Raw genomic sequence first — 26,413 nt, 5'->3', positions numbered from 1 at the left:
AACAAGCTGACCTTCTAGGTTGTTCAGGCTCTGCGCATTCTATTAAAAAGAGTTTTCCAGGGTAATAACGTAGGGGTAAAAGATTAGCACTATGAATCACTTTTTTTTTCTGTTAAGAATTCGGACCTTTGTCCTTTCATCTCTTAACTCGTCGCGGTTTCCAAGCGTTCCAGGGGCTCGACCTTTGACCCGGAGTTGCAGGCTTGAATGTCAGCTGCGGCGGCAGTAGCATTTAGATGGAAGATGAATCTAAAGTGCCGTGTGCATAGATATAAGTAGGTGCACGCCTAAAAGAGCCCAGGTTTGTTTTGTTTTGTCGCTTAAAAAAGCTGGCTCATATCTACAAGGCGGTTTGGCCACACTATCTTCTAACGAAAATTTAAATATAGGGCTTGTTAAAAGTAAGAGAAGTGGGATAAGAACGAGGCGAATAATAACGTACAAAATTTGGCCCCGAATCTGCATGTTACACTGCAAATGTCGCCCAATGACGGTAGTTTTGCGTCTGGAAAGGGTGAAGAAAACGTTTACTTCATCTTCTGCGCAAGAAAATCGGTTAATGGTATTCCGGAGGTGCTGCGTTAGAGTGCCTCGAGCATGTAGAGGAGGCGAACGAGCGCCATCTGGCAGTTATCTTCGAAAACGAAGGCATGCGCGTCCGCGGAGAAAGATGCGCGCCTGTCTTGGAGGTGATATGGTGTAGAACGCAAAGCGACGGGTATGGGCCACCACAGTGTCGTCGCAGCAAAGCGTTGGAAACACCTTTTAGAGCATCGCGTTGCACTGTCAGCGCAGCTCGGTAAACGCTACAGTCCATAGGTTACTTGTGGGTGCCTCTTCTAGTATAAAGGCACACATACAAAACATCGACGTGCTATTACAGCGCCTCAGATATGTGCAATAATTCCTTTTTAATTGACAATCGTACAACTATGAACGCTTAATCTTGAGCAATATTGGTGGGCGCTGGGGATGGCGTTGGTCATTGGGTGCCGTTTGAAGTATTGTTAAGGGCGGACAAACAGACAAATGTACAGACAGACAGACAGACAGACAGACAGACAGACAGACAGACAGACAGACAGACAGACAGACAGACAGACAGACAGACAGACAGACAGACCAAAATATTTCCGTTGAAGGTCCACAAGAAAGACTATCGTCTTTAAAAATAAAAAAAGCTCAGGTACTCGAGATCACTGGAGTCGTCTCCAACGGCATCCTGTACAATGATATCGTGGTTTGGGACGCAAAATTTCAATAATTGTTTATTCTTTTTTCATGTTGTGGTGCTATCTCCTAGCGACCCTCTCGGAAACTTTCAGTTCACTTCTTTTCAACCGGAAGTCAAGTTTTTCCCCGCTGTCTGAAAACCCCGAAGGAAAAAAAAAACCTTAGTTCTAAAGCAGTGGGAGGTTGTGTACACGTCCGGTAATATGAGGTGAAGGCGAGAAGGTGAGGGATACTTGTTTCTTTGAAGTAGACGCAAAGTGGTGGTTTGGGCCCGGTTGATCCGGGTGAGTGCTTCGGCACTCATCTGGCTACGCTGCCGCACATGCTGTGGGAGTGCCCGGCACAGTACAGACACAGTAACGCCACGACCCTTTCGTCGAAGCTCCATGAGGCTCTGCGGAGCCCCGCTCTTGACGACCAAGCCTACGCGACCCAGCACGCCCGTGAGGCGGCGTCGAGGCAAGCCCTTGACGTTCCCTCATGGTAGGCCGAGGCCCGGCCACCTAAACCTGCTGGTTTCTTGTAATAAAGTTTATTCATCCTCTTCCTCTTCCTTCTGAAGCAGTAAATTGCTCGCGGCTACAAGTGGTACATGTTAGGCATCACGAAATGGCATTAGTTCCGCATAATCAGAAAAGAAGAAAGCGGGTGGGGCAATAGCCTGCACATTTCGCGAGGATTGATCCACCGGCGACCTGCAAAATCCTAATCTTGATCCCAATTGAAGCATATACGTTTAGTAAAAGTAAGAGTCAATTAACTGCCGGCAGAGCTAATAAATATGTAGTTATGGGGCTCGTGGCGCATATATCAGATGTATTTATTGGAAACAAGATGATGATGATGATGTTGATGATGATGATGATGATGATGATGATCCTTGTTACTCTGGCGCACACCCACAAAGGGGGATCGGCCAAGAACCGGGTGGCAGGGTCTTGAGTAAAATGCTTGTGGTTTTTCAAACACAAAGTAATTTTGACAGAAAAAAATTATACAGAAAGCAAAGCCGAAAATCGGAAAAGGAGTATATCTGAGCAACAGTCAAGAAACCCACGCACCTGTCAGTTTCTCCAGCTGTTCGTCTTTCTTTATTTCATCTCTCCATTACAATTTATTCAAACGAGTTCATTCAAAAGAGTCTTGCCGTGAACAGCTCGGATCGCTTCGACGCCCAGCAGAGCAGGTCACAAGCACGGGCTTCTTTTACGCGAGGCCTCTTCAATCTGTTTTGGAAGTGGGGCGGTACCTCGGCGGGGTTTATGGCAGAGGTCAAGGTAAACCTGAAAGTAAAACTAAAATCACACCTTATACATCCTTAGTAGTACTGTTGCTTTCCATAGCTTCGTTTCCTTTCAATTACCGCATTTTGTGTATTATAGCTTCCTATATTTTTTTTCCTAGTTCTACTGCTTGGCGTGTTTATTCACTTCCTCTTATTTTACTGTGTATATTTTGTTTCCATTTTGTACTATACTATCTCTGCGCAAACGTGTTTAGTTCATACTTACGATTATTTCTTATGTTGCCGCAAGCACTGCTTTATCACAATATACCCTTGAGAGGAGGTCCCAATAAAGTATTCGACTTTGGGACCTCTTTATGTGTACTTACACATTTAATACTCTTGTATTGGCGTAAATAAAAAAAAGTCTAAATATTCTAAAATGATGACTGATGCTCAACTTTGTAGTGAACTTTGAGTGCTGTGTTGATTGTCTAATGGATGGCGCTGTTAGCATGCATGTACCTTTTCACATGAGGTATATAGCAGGGGGGCAGTTCCGAAGAAATCGGGGGGAGGGGGGGAGGGGTTTCTTGATGCTATGAGCTGTGCTCATGTATTACTTGGCGTCTCTGAACATGGTGTCAGTAGGGGGCGTTTAGCGCCAAGTTATGGAGGCGACAATCGGTACAGATGCCGGGCCTTCCCAGCTGAACCTCGTTCATGTCGGTATATACACCGAGACTTTCGTCTCCCACGCCGTTCAACTTCACAAGCCGCGGGGAATGGACAACATGGATAGCGAGGTACGAAGCTTATGCCTTCGCTTCAGGAATCAACAGAGCCAATGACGTGGTGCAGGTGCAAACTCTTATATTGCATGGGTTCCCAAGCACGTAGCCTGTGCATGGTCGTCGCTATATAAGTATCCGCTACGGAAAACCACCCGCTTGCGGAAGTCAAGGCTAAGTTCACTTCGCATTTTGCCCACCCCATTGATAATATTTACGAGAGCCGATGATTTCGCCACCGAGTAACACGCACGCACGCACACACACACACACACACACACACACACACACACACACACACACACACACACACACACACACACACACACACACACACACAATCAAAATCACAGCACATCCACGAGTTGAATGATGACGAGTGGGGTGAAGCGGACGTATGGACGGCTGGACGCACGTCCGAACGGAAGCACGGACGGACTGAAAGACGCTTCGCCCCACTCATCATCATTCACTCCGTGGATATGCTGCGACACCGTTTTTATTGACATGCAATGCAACTGGCTACTACGACGACTACGATGACACGGGACATATGACTCACAGCATATAAGAAACTGCGTCCCTAAATATCTTCCCTTGGCTAAACACACCGAACACATCAGCGGGGAATCTCTAAAAAAAAAAAATAGATGATTTGCGCCGTACTTTCACTCAATACCCTGTGAAACCAAACTATTTCTGTACAAAGCGCTGATTCGCCCCATTCGAAAATAGGGAATCTTCAGTTTGGTACCTTCACAAACAATGTTTCCTAAAAATGCTTGACAGTGTCCTACGTAAATTCATCTCTTTTATATTCCGTAGCTACAGCCACAACTTCTCCCCATCGCTAGCACTGCAAACAATGAACAGATTGTTCTACACCATTCTCATTACCGTATCGAATGTTTAAAAATATTTTACACAGTTCATTGATATGTGGGCATTGACGCCCGAAAACCACGATACGATTATGAGAGACGCAGATTTTTAACCACCTGGGGTTCTTTAACGTGAACGCAAATCTGAGCACACGGGCCTACAGCATTTTCGCCTTCATCTAAAATGCAGCCGCCGAAGCCGGCATTCGATCCCGCGACCTGCGGGTCAGATGCCGAGTATCTTAGCCACTAGACCACCGCTGCGGGGCTATTTTGATACAGTTACCAGCTCCTCTACTGGCATCCTTGGCGGTAACATGACATGTATGGAAGAAACTTGCACCTGCAGCTCCAACAACTTCAACATAAAGCATTTATTCGCTCATACCAACACATTCAAATTGAGTTTTTTCCATGTACTATAGAGCTCTGTATTTCTCTACTGTGCCGGATTTGTTCACTAGCAATAAAAGACTTCATTGATGACACTACTAACCAGGTCGAACATATCTGTTCTTTTTTGTAATATGCAAAGTGATGTTTTTGCGTGGTGCTCCAATGTATTTTAGTTTTATTTTGTTGTTTTTTGCAATGTTCCTTTTGTTCTCTATTACTTATCCACTAATGCTATAGACCTGTACTTGGGCTGCAGTAAATTAAATATAAGAAAATGAATAATTAAATAAAGTTTGGTATATACCAAACTATGGATGCGATCGCGAAGCAATCTGACGTAAGGATCGAGGTGGATGCATACGTACATAGAAACAGCCGGAATGCCTTTGGTTCGGTAAGAAAGCCTTCGCATTTAAACTAAGTTTTTTGGCGATAAACAATCTATCCTCGTGAGTTGTTTTCCTCTATACATCCTTGTTTTTTACTTTCTAGACGTGTATATTATATTCGATTACTTCTCCATCTCCCTCTTTCTGTATATATGTAAGCACTGGAACAGGAGCTCTCGCTGCTTTTGCATATTCACCAATATGCTTGGCACGGGAAGTGACGAACGTCAAACCAAGAGAAGCTGCTCTTTGGGCGACCGGAACGGAGCAACGGAAAACGTACCAGTGTTTTTCGACGAAGAAGAGAAAGCCGTCAATGTTATCGGCACGCGCCACGAGCAAGCGTGCACTCGTGCCTCATCCGCCAGCAAAATAGATTTGTGGGGTTTAACGTCCCAAAACCACCATATGATTATGAGAGACGCTGTAGTGGAGGGCTCCGGAAATTTTGACCACCTGGGGTTCTTTAACGTGCACCGAAATCTGAGTACACGGGCCTACAACATTTCCGCCTCCATCGGAAATGCAGCCGCCGCAGCCGGGATTTGAACCCGCGACCTGCGGGTCAGCAGCCGAGTAACTTAGCCACTAGACCACCGCAGCGGGGCTCATCCGCCAGCAAGACACTGCCGGCCATTCCCTGGCCGAATCTTGCGATTCACGACGTGCTCAAGCCGTGTGTCCGGCTGCTCTCAGTTGAACCTTTCCCCGACGCCACGGTGCTTGCAATCGGTTTGTATCTGAAAGTACCAACGCCACCGAAGCGTCCGCCTGGGCTCCATCGAAGCTTCGACCTCCAGGACCGAGACATGCCAGCCGCCATTGCTTCTGGACTCCACCAGAGGAAGAAGATGAAATCTTCGTTCTCTCGTCGCACTGCAAGAGACCAAGGTCCATACACTTCACCGACGGTGTCGTCATCACCTAACACGCAGGCAAGCCTTCCAGAAATCTTTGCCTTTCTCACAACGGTACAGCAAGTGGATCAAGATGACAATCAGCGCCTTGATTGGGAACATCCGACTGAACCTTCAGTGTCCCGGCGGCGTCCAGGTGGAGATCTCATGATGGCTTCGGGGACGACGCCTAGTCGCACATGGGAGGCTCGGCTGCGCCACCGTCATCGGCAAGTGCCCGACCTAGGGACGTGTTCGGGAGAGTCACTTCCGACGTCGTCGCTTGAAGCGGAGAGTGGACGTCTTAAACGTGTCACCGGTGCTGACGGCTTCCATGGCTGTCGCCGAAATCGCCGTGCCAGTGGAAGGAGCGCAGAGTTTACTGTTGGAAAGGAAGGCTGGTTGGAGGAGGCCAACCTGCTAGAAGACCTGCGTGACGAGTGTGTTTCAAGCTCTCGCTCCAGCTCTTTAATGCGTCAACTCGCTTCACAGGCTGGTGGCGAGGACTCCGTAGGATGGAAGGCCTGCGCTGTTTCGTCGTCTTACGACGCACCGGAGGTGACGGTGAAGACGAACGGAGCTACCGGACGACTGCTTGATGACTCAGATGGACGGCCAAGTCTTCTGTTGCAAGCTCCAGCGAATTGGACGGTCAGTTAGGGGTGGCTGTCAGATAGCGTAGCGGCCTTTAGGGTCCACCTTATTTGGCGTCAGTTCCACGTGTCCACCGTGGATGCGGAGGCCAAGCTACTGCAGCGTCAACAATACTGCACGTCTGCTAGGACGACCTTGTTTATATATTTCTTACCACCACCGAATAAACTTTCTTCTATTGTCAAATCTTTGTATTTCTTGGATCCAGCAAGCTGGCTAAGCTAAGGGTAGTGCCAGAGGGGAGCACGGGGTTAGTGTAAGCAGAGAGCTTGTATAATTTACGCCCACGCTTAACGTCGCGAACAAGCTTACCGCCGAGGATGCTCAAGCTTAGTGGATTTTTATAACAACTTTTTGAAGACAATTACGTAGGGGAGAAAGACTGAGCACGATGAATCACCTTTGTTAAGAATTCAGAACCCTGCCCTTTCATTTCTTCTAACTCGTTGCGGTGTGCAGGTGTTCCGGGTGCTCGATCTTTGACCCGGCGGAGTTGCAGGTTTGAATGTTGGCGCGGCGGCAGCAGCTTTTTGATGGATGCGGAATATAGAGGACATTATGCATAGATATGAGTGCACGCTGAAAAGAGTCCAGGTTTGCTTTTTTTTGACTCCTAAAAAAGCTTGGCTTATATCCAGAAGGAGAACTAGCCACACTGTATCTTCAAACGAAAATTTAAATACAAGGCTTGTTACAAGTGAGAGAAATTGGATAATAACGAGATTATTAATAACGCACAAAAACATTCAAGAAGCCCAGGTGCTCGAGATTTCTGGAGTCCTCTCCTGCGGTGTCCTGCACAATCATATTGTGGTTTGGGACATAAAATTTCAACAAATATTTATTTATTTTTATATTACGGTGCTATCTCCTTAGCGATTTTGCGTTCCTTTCTCGGTGACTTTCGGTCCTCTTCTTGTCAACCGGAAGTTAAGATTTTACGCGCTGTGCGAAAACCCCGAAAAAAAAACCTTAATTCTAAAGCAGTAAATCGTTCGCGGCCACGAGTGGTAATGGTTAGATATCACGGAATGACATTAGTTTCATATGATCAAAAAAGAAGAAAGCGGGTGGGGCAATAGCCTGCAAGTTTCGCGAGGCTAAATCCACCGGCGACCTACAAAATCCTAATCTTGATCCTAATTGAAGCATATATGTTTAGTGAGAGAAGGGTCGATTAACCGCTGAGAGAAATAATGAAAATGTAGTTATGGGGTTCGTGGCGCATCTACTATAGATGTATTTACAGGAAACAAAAGCAGCAGCCAAGCAAATAACGCACCTGTCAATTTCTCCAGCTCTTTGTTTTCATTCATTTCATCTCTCCATTGTTATTCCGAAACACCTTCATGCCATGACACTGGCGGTTACTCTCCATTTTTTCTGCTGTTTGGCGGAGAACCAACATTGCCTCTAGACACCGTCATACTGTTCCCTGGAGTACTGACCAGTGAATATGCCATGGACGCTATCACTCGGGCCGCTCACGCACACGAAACCACCCGTACTCGCCGTCTGACATCTCAAGAGAAGCAACGGCGTTTGTATGACCAACGACACCACGATGTACACTTTCCGCTTGGTTCTTTGGCCCTGATCTGGTCTCCGACCCGTCAAGTTGGCTTGTCAGAAAAACTGCTTACTCTCTACACAGGTCCAGATCGAGTCCTTCGTGTGGTTACTCCTGTGACACATGAAATTGGTCCTGTCGCCCCGTCGCCTTCATGTGCCCAACAGGCTACCGATATTGTACATGTTGCGCGCTTGAAGCCCTGCCACTCTCCTAGTGACGTTGACATTTAGATGCGCCGAGATGGCGCTTCTGCCGCCGGGGATTAGGCTACATGCATGTGTATTGACATTCTAGGGGGCGACGCGCGTGTGTGCCTGACGAGGAAGACGAAGGGTGGTCTCCGCTCGGTGTCTGGTCTACCGTCCTGCCGCCCGGTTCTTGGCCGATCCCCCTTTGTGGGCGAGTGCCAGCAAAGCTGAAGGCTCATCATCATCATCATCACCGGTCACGCCGCTGCTGCTGCTGCTAGTTAAATATATTTCATCCACAGCCTCGTCGATACGGCGTCTCTCTTCCGTAACAATATTTAAAAGAGTTTATCTTAAAGACATGGAGTTTCTCACAAATACCTAGAGGGTAGTGTGGCGCCACTGTCTATACGAATTTCTTAAGGGGTGATGTTGGAGCGCTGGTAGTGACGGTATATGCGTCTGCGAGGCTTGTTATGGCTGGTGTTGAGCGAGGCTTCGGCTCCAAAGCGAATACGACTGCGTAGATAAAGCTTTACTAAAATAGAACATTTAGAGGCAGATCTCATTCACGTGTATTATATTCCAAAATAAAGGTCCACTTACTTTGACGCCACAACCAAATGGCGAAAGAAAGAAACAGACGACATAAAAGTGGCGAAAGGAACGCTTGCTTGTTGTCTGCTTGCCAAGTTAAGCGACCGTTGGTTACTTCTTATACTTCGGAAAATTTTACATCAACGTAGAAGGTTCTAGTGTTAAATACAAAGCGTTTTTGCGCAATGACAAAAATAAATAGCTTATTACGCGCTCTTTTAGTAAGAAATCAGTCAAATTAACATGAAGCCAGGCGCGTCTTAGAGTTATACAAATTCGAGTCAAGTTTGAAGCTCAAATATCCCGTCATTCCCTTGCATACAGCACCTCACTGGCGCCAGATTTCTAGGTACGACTGTGAGAAACTCCATGCTAAAAGAGTAGACAGAGGAGGACATAAGCACTGGCTTCGTTTTTGCATGGCCTCCGCAATCTGCTTCAGACGCGGGGCGGCACTTAGCCGGGGTTCATTGCAGAGGTCATGCTAAAACTAAAACTAAAATTATTATCACACCGTATGCGTGCTTAGTAATACTGTTACTTTGCATAACTTCATTTTGTTTAAATTTCCGCATTTTATGTATTATAGCTGTTTGTATTTTCTTCAGTTGTACTGCTTTCATCGCTTCATTTTGTTTCACTGTGTATATTTTGTTTTCATTGATTATATTTCTTTACTTTATTAGTGCAAACGTGCTTAGTTCATACTTACAATTATTGGTTATGTTGCTATAAACACTGCTTTACCACAATCTGCTCTTATCAAAGGGTTCCGATACAGTTTTTCGACGTTGGGACCTCCTAATGTATACTAACGCACGTAACATTCTTGTATTGGGATAAAAAATTCTGAGAATTCTGAAAAGATAACCGATGCTCAACTCTGTAGTGGAAGCTGAGTGCTGTTTTCATCCTCTAATAGGTGGCTATGTTAGCAAGCACGCACTAGGGTGTCTACATACAGGCGGTCATGCAGGCTCCCTATATAGCACGCACCATCCCAAATGGCGTATGTAGCAGGGAGACAGTTCCGAAGAAAGAGGGGAAGGAAATCTTCTTGTTAATTGTTATGAGCTGTGCTCGTGTCTTATTTGGCTTCTCTGAACGTGGTGTCAGAAGTGGGCGCCTAACGACTAGTTATGGACGCGACAACCGGTACAGACGCCGGGCCTTCCCAGCTCGACCTCGTTCATGTCGGTACACGCCGAGACTTCAGCATCTCTCGCCATTCAACCTTACAAGCCACCGGGAATGGACGACGTGGATAACGAGGTACGAATACTTCGCTTCCGGATTCAACAGAGCCAATGACGTGGTGCAGGTGCGAACTCCTATATTGCATGGGTTCCCAAGCACGTAGTGTCTTGTCGGTCTTGCGTCGATAGGGCAGTCTGCTTCGGGAAACCGCCCGTTTGCGGAAGTCTAAGAGTGTTGAAGATTGGGCGAGTTGGTTCGTCGTACTTGAACTGGTATAGCGCATTACGGGGAAGAAGAAACGGCCGAGCAGACCGACACAAGAGGACAGAGCACTATGTCCTTTTGTGTCGGTCTGCTCGGCCGTTTCTTCTTCCCCGTAATGCGCTATACCAGTTCAAGTACGGAAGTCTAAGCTACAGGTTCTCTTCGAATTTTGTCCGCCCTATCAATGAGATTTACGAGAGCCGTCGATTTCACCGCTGAGTACAAAAAAGGGGTTCCGGTTGAATATTTTTTTTCCGAGCTTAGGAGTTTTGTTAAGCGTTGTGGGTATATACAGAACAGAACAATCTTATTCCGCTCTAAAGTCTACCCAAGTGAACTAAAAGTTCCCCAGGTGCTAAAGGCTATACTGACATTAAATATACAATAGAGCCCAAAGGTCATGTAATGTTAATATGCGTGTTATTGCATTACACAATATATAAAGAAAATATAGGACAAAAAAACCGTCCTACATTATTATAACATTTCGCTGGTGAATTTCCTGCTCTTTCCCGCAGTAAATTCAAAAGCGCTATAGTCATGCCGCCTTTTGATTATATCAAAATAGGAAGAACTTAAGGCAGCTTCTTCTATAGTATAGTTGTGTGGAGCCTAAAGTACCTGCGGAGCCGAGAAGCCTTCTTTGTTTCGTGTAGGTTTTCTCCTTATTCACTCCCATTTTTCTCCCTTGTTATCTTTCCCAGTTATTTCTGTGTTTCTTCTTCAAAGTACCCTTTAGTTCTACTTTCTTTCCTATGTTTCTCGCTTGTTTCTTCCTTCAAGTTAGATACGTCGTTTGGGTTGCAGTGTTTCCTTATTCGTACTAAAAAAAATGTGCGCACCTAATGTCGCTACCAAGGCGTTCGAAGAAGAAGACATTGTGCCGTAGTTGGCTATATTATGTGTAGTTTTACATGCGTTATTATCAAATTCAAGGCGCTCTAAATGCAAGAGGAAGGAGGCTGGCGTTAATATCACCAAGGCGTTCGAAGAACGAGAGGAAGAAGGCTTCCCCATACATGAACCGTCTCCGCCAGATATAGATCCATATATGGTAAGTGGAAGCCACATATGCTGACATATATGTTTATATGTGGCCCCATGTGCTGACATATACGCTTATATGTGGCCACATATAACCTATATATGGGCCATGTATGGCATTTTCGTAAGGGTCTCTTCAGCGCAATGGCCCGCTTCACATGCTACAGTTGGCTATGCAATTTGTAGTTTAGCTTGCGGTACTCTGAGCAATGACAGCTGCATACGACAACCCGACCTTCTAAGTGCTTCGCACTTGAAACAAAAGAAACAAAAGCCTAGGTTTATTTGAGCTATGGGATTGGTGCGGTATTTCAAACCCCTAATTGGTTCTCAAGTGAAGATACTTGTCGATCTCGCGAAAAACCCTTCATCATTCTTGATCAAACTTAATTACTACTTTTTAAGCAAACTTAATAACGACTTTTTCATTGCTCCATGCTAATACAGCCACCTGCTCAACGAAAGGACATTAAACGTTTAGCTTAAGCGTAGCTAAAAGAAAAAGAGATGACTCGTGCACAATCATTAGACATGCTGTTGTGAAAGCCACCAGATAAACGTGTAATAATAGTTTAATTAACTTCTACTAAGCCGGTCTCACCGGCGGTTCTGGGGTCAAGAAAAGATGTCAGTTCACTCGACGGTCCTTGACGAAAATGACAAGCTGGACAACTTTCGACTTAGTCCACCGCTTACATGTTGGCCGGATTTGTGGATTCAGGGCTTTTCTGAATTAACCTTACAATCCTTGTCCCGTCTTCATCCCAGACGCGGAATGAATCCTTCTTATCCCTCGTACTTAGTGTGCACTTGAACAAAGGAGGGCCACGTATACTTAATTAAGGGAATCCCAATCTACCGATTACAGAGAGCGTATCTTAATGTGAAGTTTTGATTTGCAGAAAACTCTACTTTCAGACTTTTTTTAAAATAATTTTTTTTGATCAAGCTAACGTTCAGGCCGACTGAGTAAGTGAAACAACTTTATTAGGTCCACAACAGACGCGAATGAACCCAACGTCACATGACTAGGCCCACTCGGAGACCATCAGGTTAAACCTGACAGGCCTAGCACAGGTCCCTGGACGGCCAGGATGTGGGAGGTCTAATCCCGGGCCTCAATGAGTTTACAAAAAAAAAATGTTCAATACATTGCTGCCCGTGCATTTGTGATATTTCGGAAGAACAAGAAATATCATAAAATTCAATATATCATTCGCATTGTTATTATGAACCAGTATCATCGTTTACATGCTTGTTGTACTTCCTTGTTTGTGCAGTTTTGCTTGTGGAAACGATTGATATATGTGTGGGCTTTAACGTCTACAAACCGCCATTTGATTATGAGAGATGTCGTAGTAAAAGGCTCCAGAAATTTTAACTACCTCCTATGGGGTTCTCGAATGTCCGCCCAAATCTGAACACACGGGCCTACAGCATTTTCGCCTACCCCGAAAATTCAGCCACCACCACCGGGATTTGATCCCGTGACTTGCGGGTCAGCAGCCTACCTTAGCCACTAGACCACCGCGGCGGGGGGGGGGGGGGGTGCTGCTTGTGGCAACATAACTACTTCAGTTAGAGTGCAAAACTTAATAAACCACTCACAACAGCCTGATGACCAGCTATGCCAACCTATTAGCGAGTTTTCATGATTTTTGTGAACATTTTTTTTTTCGTGGATACTTGTGTCGTCACGCTAGACTTTTCTGCTGAGCGCACACTTTTTAGTATTGAACAACTGGTTTCAAGTGCGTGGGCGTTCTCCGTGTGGTTATTTGTGTAGTTTAGAGCTAGTTCAAAAGGTTACGACGTTATTCCTTACGTAGGAGAACAGGAGTATAGCCATCACCAATAAACGAGACCAACATCTGTTTACATACACAAAAAACAGCTTCTAAGAAGTTTCGTAGATCGGTGAAGTAGGGCATACAACTGGGAAATAAAGCTATAAATCTAAACAAAACGTACACAAAAGCACTATTCAGAGCATTGAAAAGGGTGAACAAATTTGCACAAAGCCTACAGTGACCACTGACGTAATATGAGGGCTGGCTGACGTCGTCGAACTGTTTCTAATTCTCGCTAGCTCAAGCTAAGTGTTTAATATGGTCGGCAGTTTTACGAGCCATACTCACGGTATTATAATAAATTACGTCCGATTCTAGCTAATTTTGACTTGCTGGGGTTCAATAAGGGAGCCCTTCTAAAAACATCCCCGGCTATGGGCCTGCACAGAAATAAAAAGAACTTTCCCTGAAATGTCATTTATTTCTCCCCTGTTTCTTCATGCTGAGAATGCGAACTTTACGAGAGCCACTCGTAAGTATATTAGTTCTTTTTTCATTCCTTATGCTTACTATTGGTCATTGCGAAGTGCACTTCGTCACAAAGACTGCATTTGGACGCAGTGACCCTCGTATAGCTTTCTGCAGCAACTCTTGCAACAAAGTGTCTGTCTCTTAACGACTTCCGCCTAGGCTATGTCGTAATGATAGCTTTCGCGTTCTCAGGAACTCGAACCACGCCATACGATACGAGCAGGCGAGTTTCATCTCGTTTGTAGAAGCGAACTTGCGAAACAGCAATCCCGCCTGCAATGCCAAACACAAGTACCTCCTTTCTTTCCATTTTCCTTACAGGCCAAAGTCATGCGCTTAAAGTCCCATCGCTCACGAGAAAACCAGACAGATAATTACCACCGTGCGTTGTTTTTCTTATTAGTTCCAACAAAACGCCTATAGTGAAGCCACGCTTTCCACCGTAAGTGCTTCAAAACAAGCTCCTGTGTATTCTGATGATTGCGTCACAGGCCGTTTCGTAGTCTTGTTAATGCCTGCCGCAGGAAGAACACCTCCTGATAGTTTGAGTTGCCGCCTATTTCTATACCATATTTACTTCCGTATGTACCGTTGCTCCTCAATGGCGCTTTCAATGCTTCATGCATTTGTTTGTCCGCGTCGGGAAGAAATATTCAGACGCGTGCACTGTACGCATTGCAAAGAATGTCCCCACTGTCGCCCCGACGTGCTGGAATGCCCCCGCGCACTTTTTAATTTTTTGGCGAATATAGTCATATTAGATATCATCACATTCCCCACTAACAGGATTGCGGTGACTTTGAGTAGGTGAGTGTCGTTGCCAAACGTTGATTGATTGATTGATATGTGGGGTTTAACGTCCCAAAACCACCATATGATTATGAGAGACGCCGTAGTGGAGGGCTCCGGAAATTTTGACCACCTGGGGTTCTTTAACGTGCGCCCAAATCTGAGCACACGGGCCTACAACGTTTCCGCCTCCATCGGAAACGCAGCCGCCGCAGCCGGGAATCGAACCCGCGACCTGCGGGTCAGCAGCCGAGTACCTTAGCCACTAGACCACCACGGCGGGGCAGTGTTGCCAAACGTTCGTTGGGGGAATCAACGCTAATCACGCACTGACAAACGTCCATTCAAACGCATGAAGACTACCTTGGAGACAATGTTAAGACGTTTAACTTGTGATTTCGTTCATTGTTGAGCACATTCTAACTTGTACACAATAGTTAAAAGCTATTTGTTCAGCTCCTCTTCGTGTATGAGTCACTTTTTAGGGGTGAAGCTTCTTAAGGGTCGGGTCATGTCCACCGTCGTCCTTCGATGACGTTGAGGACGATGAAGATGATGACGATGGCGATTAGAAACAAGGACTGGCTTATGCAGTATGTGACATCTCGATATGCTCTACGACGCATTTTGTATGACTGGAAACAGCTAACGACCACCAGGGGAACGTGCTCAGAGTCAAAGACGTCGTCTTTGTCAACTTCAGGCTAGCTACAGTACCACAAAACTGAAATAATGAAGCGCAAAACTTAATTCGCGACTAGACACGCAATTTATGACCAATAAATTTTGTATATAACTGTACACCACTTTACCACTCATTTACACGCGAGCGTGGTCAATCTCATCGGTGATTTACGTTAACACCGAACAATCCCACTTCATCGCTCACTCATCATCATTTACTTCATGGATATGCCATAAATTTGTTTTATTATATAAAATTTTCAATAACGGGAAACTTAATTAAATTTCTGATTTTTCTGGCCTTTTTTTGTGAACGTCACTCCGCTTTTCTGGACCTTAATTGTTCAGTTATGATTAGTTGATATTGATTGATTGATATGTGGGGTTTAACGTCCCAAAACCACCACCTTACGAATATGAGAGACGCCGTAGTGGAGGGCTCCGGAAATTTCGACCACCGGGGGTTCTTTAACGTGCACCCAAACCTGAGCACACGGGCCTACAACATTTCCGCCTCCATCGGAAATGCAGCCGCCGCAGCCGGGATAGTTATGATTAGTTGCTTGTTAGCTCTATTTGACAGCTTTCCCCTGTGTCCATTTTCACGTTGCTTACGTTGCGTCTGAAACAAGTACACTTACAAACGGGGCTAACGACTCATTTCGGCACCTGTAGATCATCGTTAATTAGTCGGAGCGACGAGGCAGAAAGAAAGCACACCCGAGGTACCAATTGAACGCTCGCGACTCCAAGTCACGTAGTTCATACAGTCAGTGGCGATGACATAATCGGCGTGTAGCCAAGACGAGCCTCTCGGGGAAGGGAAAAGAAAAGAGAAAGACTTTAGATGCGCTTGCAACGTGATCCTCGGAGATAAGGCAAACAGGAGTACGAAATACGCTTAAAAGTAGGGGGTCATTACGAGGAAGCTGAGTACTAATTAGCTCTTTGCGAACTCACCCCATCGTGTTTGGCTTCTTGATGCTGACCGCCAAATCTAGAATGAAGAAGGAAGCGAGTGGAGGCCAGCAAGAATTAATTAAAAGCACTCGTGCAGAATGAGCTCACCAGTAAGGTGGCGGTCATTAGGTTCGCGATGCCGAGGCACTGTTCGTTTCTTCTGGACTCCGACCTTTGCATCGTACTGTTTGTTCCTGGTAAAAAAAACAGATTTAATTCTAATAATAATATCCGAGGTTTTTGCGTCCAAAAAAAAAAAAAAACACGACATGATTACGAGGAATGCCGTAGTGGAGGGCTCCGGAAGTTTCGACCATCTGGTATTCTTTGACGTGCACCCACATCACAAAGTACACGGGCCTCTACGATTTCGGAACTTCCATCGAAGTGCGACTGCCATGACTGGAATCGAACCCACGACCTTCGGTTCAGCAGCCGAGCAGCCTAGCCTCTGTTCCACCGGGGCGAACAGCGCTGATAAGAAGGTCCACTTGCCGGCATAAAGTGTATGGCAATGGTCAGAAGAGAGAGCTGCGCTCGCTGTAGTTCGTGCCGACCGGTTGCGCCCCCCGCGATCTCTGACGACAGCGCAGCTCTGGTCGACCGGGCTTCCCCCTACGCCATCTCCTGACGCCGACAAGAGCTCTCGCCGAGCGGTGTCCCGTCCTCGGACTCCTGCGACCGTGTCCATCTTTCCTATCTTGTCCTTACTTCATGTCATCTCCTGGTGGTGGCGCGTGTCCCAGTTAGTAGTGACGTCATCTCCTTGACGTCACCTCCTTAAAACTAATACGCCAAAGATGACAAGGTACTTTTGACGAAGATAGGTCCTCTCCTTACGAGGACCTATCTACCAACAGTAGCTCACAGGGATAGAGGTAACGAAGGATAATCCCTCCTTACCCCCATCCCTCGTGAGCTACTGTTGTGGTGTCCTCCCCCTGAGAGACAGAAAGAAAGAAAGTGTTGTAAATGAAAGTGCGAGTGAATAAAGAGAAAAAGATGTAAAGATAGAAAGAAATAGGTAAAGATAAAGTAAGGAAAATAGAAAGAGGTAATGAAAGTAAGATAGAGGTAAATAAAGAAAGAAAGGTAATGAAAGAAAGAAGAAAAGGTAACGAAACAAAAGTAGAAAAAGAGAAAAAGAAATAATGGAAAAGTTGGAAGGATGAGAGTGGTAACAATGGAGGTAAAAAGACAGAAAGAGGTAAAGAAAGAAGAGAGGAATAGTAAAGAAAGGAAGAGGTAAAGAAATAGGCAAAAAAGTTGGTAAAAAGAGAAAGAGAGAACTGGGTAAAAAAAGAGTCCAGAAAAAAGAGAAAGAAGTAGAGAAAGGAATATAGGGGTAAAGAACAAAAGAACCAAGAAGGTAAAGAAAGACAGAAAAAGTAAAACAGGAAAGAGGTGGAGAAGTCAAAAAAGAGGTATAGAAAGAGAAGTAGAAATTCAGGCATGCGCTCTATTTTTCCCGTCAGAAAAAGAGTTCCTCAACTTATTTTATTTTTCTGCTGATAAGAGCATATATAAACGTTTCTCGTGTTTATCAATAATGCCAGGCATGTTCATCGCTTCATTTGGATGAGCTCGGGTTTAACGCACAAAGCAAGCTCCACGCAGACTGCGCAAGAATGTTTGAAATCCTTCGCAGTTCTTTCAGATCAATCTATCAAGATTACGCGCAGCACCCGAATAGTAAAGTCTATTCGAGAGCTTACTAGAGCACAAGTGATAACGCCGAAAGGTTCAATGATTCATGTACAAAAGACGACGGCTTCCACCGGTGATCAGATTACACTGACGCTCATCGCGCTCTTTGACCAAGTATGGACTCTGTGCCAATCAACTTCATCATCGACCAATCAAATCACTGTTCGCATTACTCGACGCTCAACAATGTGCGATGTGTTCTCGTCGCTATCAGCGTGCATCATGAATTGCCTGTGCCTCGACTTTTCATTTCCCGGGAACTAGTTCGGTCAAATGAAGAGCTCCACATTTCCTAATTGCGATGCAGCTTTCTTCAACGTCACGGTTACGTGACAAAATAAGCATCTTGGTTAAAGTCCCCGAGCGTGTCTTTTCTCGAAGCAAATCGCTTGTAACCTCGCACCTCCTGCTGATATCCGCAGAGGGATCAGTTCGCCGCACGCCCGGTGGCTCACTCGCACCAAAACATCATCACCATCATCATCATCATCATCATCATCATCATCAAAGCCACTGCGACCCAAGGAGGATTAAAGAAAAACTGCTGGAGTGGATGCTCCCGCAATGCCTTGCCAGCAGACGTGAAGCCACCTTTTGCCACTGCCAAGATGGCGGAAACATGTTCTTTTCTGATAGTGCCCACTTAAAGATCAAGTGGCTTTGATATTTTACGTAAATGCTACGTTAGTTCTATATTAAAAGACAGTTGTTCCCGACGAAATAACACGCAGAAACGAGTATGGGTAACTGATTCTTCAAAGAACTTTGCCTCCAATTAGAGGCTCACTAACGAAAACTAGTAACTGTAAGATGCACTTGGAGCACTATGTGACACGAAAAAGTTCCCACATTAAACTCGTTGGGCGTGCGAGGGAAACGCTTCGTTTTTAACCGCTGAACGTTGATATTTTATTATGCCCCTAGTAAGATGGCCGCCACAACCGCCATCTTGCCAGAGGAACGGCTTCACTTCTGCGCAATCATTTCCACTCCAGCAATTTTTTTTAATCCTCCTGGCTGTGACCACAGCAGCGCGAGGCCTCTCCGATGCTCTACCAAGCAACAAGACCGGGTACTTGCTGCGGCCACATTACACAGGCAAACCTTCTGCCCACCTAGCTTTCCATTTCTTCCGCGCGTGTTTGCCTTCTCTTGGAATCCAGGAATTTACTTTTGATAACCAGCCGTTATCTTAGCTGCGCCCTACGTGCCCTGCCCAGGTCCTTTTCTTCTTCTGGCTAAGATGTCCTTGACACTTGCACAGGTACGTATCACCGGGCCGAGCCATGAGACCGAAGTAGCTAGAGAAATAAGAATGGGGTGAAGCATGTTCGGCACGCATTCTAAGATAATGAATGTTACTTCAGCACAAACCTTCGGAAGAAAAGTGCAAATCATGATTCGAGCCTGCGTATTGAGTACTACGCAGGCATGCATCAGCCGCTCTCACGTTCCCGCTTCGGTCCGCGTGGAGTGATTTGTGAAACAACGGGGACCCAAGTGCACAGTTCGAATCGTAGGCGAGCAATGCCGAAATCCTTCCTTGTAGCGTGAATTCTCTCCTGTCGTGTGAATGCTGGCTGTGGGGGGGGGAATTCGAATCGCGTCACATGATTCGTGAGTGACTAGTCCACAATCGCATCCCTCGTAAGAATACAGATTTACCGGCACTAGAATGCGAAGCAGAGATTCAGGTGCTTACAAAGAAGGCCCAACTTGATATGAGAACGATGCAGCGAGCAACGAAAAGGAATATGCTATAGCTGGTACCTCAAGGAGCAAAAGAGCAGAGCGGGTGAGAGAGTGGGTCACTGGAAAATATAGGATGGAGATATCGCAAAACTTCGTTCCAAAAAAGCACGCTGTCACCGAGCACTTCAAATAGCATGACACAGTCTCTCAAAGAAAGAAAGAAAGAAAGAAAGAAAGAAAGAAAGAAAGAAAGAAAGAAAGAAACAAAGAAAGAAAGAAAGAAAGAAACAAACAAACAAAGAAAGAGAGAAAGACAGAACGAGATAAAGAAAGAAAGAAGGAAAAAAGAAAGAAAGAAGGAAAAAACAAAGAAAGAAAGAAAGAAAGAAAGAAAGAAAGCAAGAAAGAAAGAAAGAAAGAAAGAAAGAAAGAAAGAAAGAAAGAAAGAAAGAAAGAAAGAAAGAAAGAAAGAAAGAAAGAAAGAAAGAAAGAAAGAAAGAAAGAAAATCAATATCGGCTAGAGAAATTGTTGTATTGTGCGAACTAAAGAATCACAACTGAAGGCAGCTGTGGCTTTCCCTAAACATGAAGCGCTCGGCATTTATTGGATTCAGAGAACCCGTTCAGCACCAAAGGCGAATTTCAGCGAACGCCCCAGTCTCTGCTCCGCTTCCTTTCTTTCTTTTTGTATCTTTTTTTCCTCGCATTTCCTGAGCTGTGTAAACGACGACTGCTGAAACTTGGCAACCGATAAACCTAAAACGAGCATTCGCAATACGCTGCACGAAGTCGTTATTCACATCGAATTCGTTAGAAAAACCATTTCAATGCGCTTTCGACGTAAACCTAACTGCCCTCTCTCTCTCTCTCTTTTGCGCTCTTTGAAGCGGGACAGAAAATGAATACCGCCGTCGCAAGTTGGACAAACAACGAGCGCTTAGAAAGAATCTTGCAACGCAACGTTCAAACTCGAAACGGATGCCTATACATGTCTCGAGTTTCAATCCAGTTGTACTTTAGGCTGCAATTTAAAAAGAAAACGAGGATTCTCTTTTGCAACAAACGACACGGGAGAAACTTCCAAAAAAATAATGGAGAAAGATTGCGTAACGTTTTGTTCGGGGCTTAGAAAAACTGTGGTTGGAATTACAAGAAGCCTTGCGAAGCTGAGCATTTAGAACGTGGTGTTGCAATGCGTTGCTCCCATTATTACAGCCCGGAACGACATTGGAATGTAGTTAATTATAACGTATTTAAAAAACAGCACTGAAAACGGAACTGAAACCGTTAAAAAGAATATTTATCAAGAGCTCACCCATTGCGAAAATCCATTTGGCTATTGTGTCGCGATTTCGCGAACAGACTGTTCTCGTGTAAAGCTAAACGTAGTTTAACGTTGCGTTTCATTTCGCAGCGGCTTTCAATACACTGCTAGGCAAGACGCGGTATAATAAAGCCACCGCACAACCGGGCCAGCCACAAGGCCAAGCCGAAACGAGCCCGAAAAGGCAGTGTCGCCCAAAAATAACGATGATCATTACGCTCCTTTACATGTTGTTCCCACTCACAACGGCGCGCTGGCCGAGAAGTCTCGATAAGAAAGTTATCAATAGGCGGAACAATAACTAATGATTAAACAAAAAAGGCAAATATATAAAACAAACAGTGCTATAACTCCGTATACGTAGTACGCAGATGCCTCCTTTGTGCACTTTTTAAAATAATTGTGGACGCATTTCTTGAAACACCCTGTATAAGCATTCCATATACAATGCTTATTGGCCATAAATTGTATGTTGTGTCGAGTTGCGAATTTCGTTTCGCCTTCATAATTACTGCATTGTGGCATCGAATCCAGCCTGAAGTTGGCAAATACGAGACCTGTGCACGTTCCTCTGGTGGTTGTCGGTTGTTTCCAGTCGTACGAAATGCAAAGTAGCGCATATCGCGGCGTCATCTATACTGCACGAGCCAGTCGTTGTCCGCGATCATCATAATGTTCATCGTAATCGTCATATGGCGTATAATGGGTACCTTGCATGAACTGTGTAACGTCCGTCCGTCCGTCCGTCCGTCCGTCCGTCCGTCCGTCCGTCCGTCCGTCCGTCCGTCCGTTCGTTCGTTCGTTCGTTCGTTCGTTCGTTCGTTCGTTCGTTCGTTCGTTCGTTCGTTCGTTCGTTCGTTCGTTCGTTCGTTCGTTCGTTCGTTCGTTCGTTCGTTCGTTCGTTCGTTCGTTCGTTCGTTCATTTTGATTATGGTCTATGGTCTATGGTCGTCTACTGTTTCTCTATTGTTGATGCTTCCAGACCAGTTCACCCAAATCCTGACCACCACCGTGATCCTGGCGCTGCTGTTTCGCTGTCGCTTCGCTGGCTCTGACAGAAGCATAAGCCTTTCGACGTGCACGGGCGATCAAGCGGTGGCGTTTCAAATGTGCAGCCTGCTTGGCTAACGCGTATCAAATATGTGACCTACATAACACCAACGGACACGATACGATGACAGGGTGGTCCCTTAAACTGCTTTGTAGCTGAAACAAAAACGTGTATTAAAGGTATGGAATGCACCAATCTAGAGGAGGAAGAGGAGGAGGAAGAGGAGGAAGGAGGAGGAGGACGAAGGAGGAAGGAAGGAAAGAGGGAAGGAAGCAAAGAAAGAAGGAAGGAAGGAAGGAAGGAAGGAAGGAAGGAAGGAAGGAAGGAAGGAAGGAAGGAAGGAAGGAAGGAAGGAAGGAAGGAATAACAGGAAGGAGGAAGAACAGGAAGGAGGAAGGACAGGAAGGTTAGCCATGGCTACATATGATAGCGGGGACATTAACGTATGTTACGTAAGCTACACAGACCTGAGAGTGGGGCCACCGGGCACCTACACGTAAAGGATTAAGGTCACCTCCATTGTTTTTCTCCTGCAGCAATGATTAACAAGAACGAACAGAAGAGAAAAGCCACGCCGTTGACGACGACCGAGCCTGACAGAAGAAATGGTATAGCAGACGACGTTTTCGGCCCAGCCGCACCGACAATGCATCACACGATCGCGAGGCAGTAGCGGGACGCTAAGTCGACCTGAAAGCGGCAGGATTAGCACAGATGGACGACCCGCCACGCGAAGAGGTGCTCTTGTTACACGCCGTACGCGCAAGGTATACGAGAATTTTCGCGCTAAAGGAGGATCTGCGAGAAATGTCGCAAAAGAGGGCAGGAGAAATGACATATACACGGTCACCTGCAAAGAGTAAACTTGACGTTTAAGCCGGGACGTTTTAGTTCGGCCTGAGTGCTCCAGTGCTGCCATCGCGACGGTGTTCTATTTATAGACAAAACAACTTGGATTGTGCAGCTTTCCGGAGTTGGGTCGTGTTTGATTCGAGTAGTGCTGTACACATACACACACGTATACTGTTGGGCACTTACGGTCGTCTGGACCACCGTTTATTTGTGCTCCGAAGTGCCACGTCCCGAAGCTGGAGCGAACGAAATCCCTTCAGCATGTCCTCCTGGAATTAAGAGTAGATTGTCGGTCATTGTACATCATCGCGAGTTTTTTTTTTTTTTTTTGCTCTTCAGTGCGCGTTTTTCACGCAGGGGAACTTGACCTTCGAACGGGAGATTATATAGTAGTAAACACACACGCACTGATTGTATAAACACATACTAGTCATTTTCAGCAGTACTATAAGCTTTATCAGGATTCACATTTGTCACTCACGTCTACTCATAGATATTTTAGAACACTGTCATGTACACTAAGTTCACTATTTATTAATTACAGGCGCAAATTACGTAGCAGCTGCCTTGACTTTCCCCAGCAGCACTTCCAGAAATTTTTTTTATTTTTTTATCTTTAAGCTTCTATCTCCTCCAAGGCAAATGACCTTACTGATTTGGGAGCACCCAGAACTGGTTTTCGAAGAACAATCTGAAACAGCACCACGAAGAAGACCGATTGCGTGAGATATTGATGTTACAAGAGCATCGGCACCACGGTCGAAGAAGGTAATTCTAGGCGGACGGACTCATGAGTCGACTGATTCGAACTCACTCGAACTACGATCGAGGCCGTGAGTCTGCGTCTGAGTGGGTCTGGGTGAGTCATTTATTGGTGAGTTTGAGTCCGAGTGAGTCGGAAGCTCAAAAGATATTTTACGAGAAGGGATTCGGAGTGTGCTCCACAGGTTTTGCCGACCTATGCCCATTATATATATATATATATATATATATATATATATATATATATATATATATATATATATATATATATATATATATATATATATATATATATATATATATATATATATATATATATATATATATATATATATACAAAGAAACGTATACACTTAAGGACTCGTTTTTCCATGTTTTGACACAATATTAATGAGATCTAACAGACAGGAATGCCAAGGAAAGTATAGGGGAAGTTATCAGACGGAATGGTAATGTAAACGTGAAAAAAGCAAAGAGGGTGAAATGATAACTTGTCATGGGCAGGAACAAAACCTGCGACTTGTGTTCTAACGCGTCCGATGCTCTAGCAGCATCGAATGCGTTATTCGAAGGTCGCAGGTTCGCTATGTGTCCCATCTTTTCATCTGTACATACTCGTCATCACCACTCAAGTTTAGGTATTGGGGCACATACTCGAGACAATAAAGAAGAGTCTTGAGGGAACTGGACGCCATCTTACTATATATATATATATATATATATATATATATATATATATATATATATATATATATATATATATATATATATATATATATATATATATATATATATATATATATATATATATATATATATATTGGAGACATCAAACTAACGGTAGCGATTATGAACTTATGTGCGTGCTCATTCTTCTCTATTTCTCTGTCTTTTAACACTGCGCCATTCCTTTCCCCGGTGTATATACCGGTGCTCCTATAGACTGGGTGAAATCTGTGCCTTTCCTTTCTCTCCTGTTGTTTGCTCCTTCCTTGACGGGTATTCGCCACGTAAACGGGTGGGCATATATCGCCGCTTTACGTGGCGAATACCCGCCGACTTTTTTTTTTCTTCAATGCCGATCTTACTCCGAGCTCAAATAGTTGCGTCTTTGAAAAGAAGAAAAAAGAAAAGAAAACGAGTGACACGTGGGTGTACATAAAAGCGTTCACCGCGCATACCCAGGTGGTCACAAAAGTGACAACAGTTTCAAAGTCCCGCCGCTTCTATACCAGACACTCGTCGCTCATAAATTACGCCATTAAACCACGCCGGCTTGTTTGCATACGATATACAGGGGTACAGCACAAAGGGAGGGATTCGATAACTAAGTGGTCAGCCTGACGACCTCACGCTTACTAACGTGTACCCGTTAAGAGCATAATTAGTACGGGGTGGTACGAGCGCCAGCGGCCTCTAGACCCAGTGCCGCTGACCAGAGAACCACGAAGGACTAATTAAAAGCGCCAATAAAAGCAAGGCGATTTTCACTTCCGGGTCACCGCTGCGACAGAGGAGACGGCCGCCCGTGTATTGGGTCAATAACGTTGACGTCAAAGGCGATGAGCAAATATTTGACCGCATAAAAAACGAGAGCACTTCAGGATATAGGGATTGCTTGGTACGACGCTCTAATGAGCCGGCTACTTAATTCTCGATTTGCGCAACTCAACCACAGTTGATGTCACGTAGTCGGGAGTCTATGTAGATAAAATGGGAGGTAGAAAAGCAGGGAGACAAACAAACGATCGTATCCATCAGGTACGCTACAAACAATCTGACACGGAAGTACAGAATTTTAGTCGTGACTTATCTTTGGCGAGCAAATAATTAGCGGTCTGAGATGGTGCTTCCGGGTGGTCAGTTGCAGGACTTCTTCAAAATATTAAGTTCTTGTTCGTGTTTCATCTGTCCATGAGTGCACATGAGGTATTTTCCCTAGAGTTTCTCACAAATGCCTAGAGGGAAGTGTGGCGCCACCGTCTATGCGAATTTCTTAAGGGGCGATGTTGGAGCGCTGGGAATGACGGTACATGTGTCTGCGAGGCTTGTGCTGTTGTTCAGCGAGGCTTCGGCTCAACAGAGAATACTACTGCGTAAATAAGGCTTCTCTAAAAACAAAAACGTTTATAAGCGGATTTCGTTCACGCGTATTATATTCTAAAATAAAAGTCCACTCACCTTGACGGCGCAACCAAACGGCGAAGAAAAGAAACAGACGGCATGAACGCGGTGGAAAGAACGCGCGCTTTGTCGTCCGCCTGCCAAGTTTAGCGGCCGTTGGTTACTTCTTACGCTTCGTAAAATTGTACATCAACGTAGAAGGTCCTCGTGTTAAATGCAACACGTTTCTGTGCAATCTATAAAAGAAATAGCTTATTGCGTGCTCTTTGAGTAAGCAATCAAGCATTTTAACTTGAAGCCAGACAGACGCGTCTTCGAAGTATACAAATCCGAGTCAAGTTGGAAGCTCACGTATATCCCGTAATTCCCTTGCATCCAGCAGCTCACTAGCGCCAGATTTCCCTCTAGGTATGATTGTGAGAAACTCTATGGTATTTTCTTTTCTTTTTTCTTTTTATGGGTAGCTCTATAAGTTCATATGAGCGTAGCGCCAACACTCCTAGATTTTCCGTGCCTGCCGGATTATCAGCGGTCACTTGGGAAGCGGCGGTCGTCTGAACTACGGTGGTGGCGCCACTCAAATAGGGAGTGTCTTCAAATAGATTTTTACGTTTTTGGAGCTTATATGCAACAAAAACAACGTATAAAAAGTTTTTAAAAGGCGTAAGCGTAATTATAATTAACCCTACATAAGTGACGCCGTCATTCAGCAAGCAACTTTTTTAATACAAGGCATCCTCTGAAACTAGTAGCAAACGCTGAAATTGCCGATCTCAGAGGCCAAGTACAAAGACTCTTATCTTTACGTAGGCAGCGCCA

At 45.1% G+C, this 26,413-nt stretch overlaps 1 long non-coding RNA gene across 1 annotated transcript in view; it reads right to left on the bottom strand.

Moving 5' to 3' along the window:
- Positions 1–2,297: 2,297 nt before the first annotated feature.
- Positions 2,298–26,413, bottom strand: part of LOC142767386 (uncharacterized) — a 108,397-nt gene continuing 84,281 nt past the window's right edge. The window contains exons 2-3 of the long non-coding RNA XR_012884847.1: positions 22,895–22,977; positions 2,298–2,516 (exon numbers count right to left, since the gene is read on the bottom strand). This is a non-coding gene — a long non-coding RNA (uncharacterized LOC142767386). The remainder of the gene's footprint in view (positions 2,517–22,894; positions 22,978–26,413) is intronic.

The sequence above is a fragment of the Rhipicephalus microplus genome, chromosome 7 (genome assembly GCF_043290135.1).
Source record: "Rhipicephalus microplus isolate Deutch F79 chromosome 7, USDA_Rmic, whole genome shotgun sequence".
Lineage (NCBI taxonomy): Eukaryota > Metazoa > Arthropoda > Arachnida > Ixodida > Ixodidae > Rhipicephalus > Rhipicephalus microplus.
This window is presented reverse-complemented; position numbering and strand designations above follow the sequence as displayed.